Source organism: Haplochromis burtoni, unplaced genomic scaffold (assembly GCF_018398535.1).
Source record: "Haplochromis burtoni strain Fernald_Lab_line unplaced genomic scaffold, NCSU_Asbu1 Contig_33, whole genome shotgun sequence".
NCBI classification, from domain to species: Eukaryota; Metazoa; Chordata; class Actinopteri; order Cichliformes; family Cichlidae; genus Haplochromis; species Haplochromis burtoni.
This window is the reverse complement of record NW_024582394.1, coordinates 3,263,731-3,263,958: the sequence shown is the minus strand read 5'-3', so window position 1 is coordinate 3,263,958 and position 228 is coordinate 3,263,731.

The following is a 228-nucleotide window of genomic DNA, read 5'->3' as shown; positions in this document are numbered from 1 at the left end:
GACTTTGAATCCTTCCATAGGATATAGGAGGAAAAGTAGAAGCAGGTACTGAAGTTGATCTTTAGCAAGTTTGCTACCTCTATAAAACCAAAGACCATTGAATTTAAAGAGGGTATACTTTGTTACTATAGCTGTATGCAGAAGTAAACATTTTCATCATCAAGATGCATTTACTATAAAACACATTTAAACTCTAATATATATATAGAAAAACAGCAAAAACCCTAC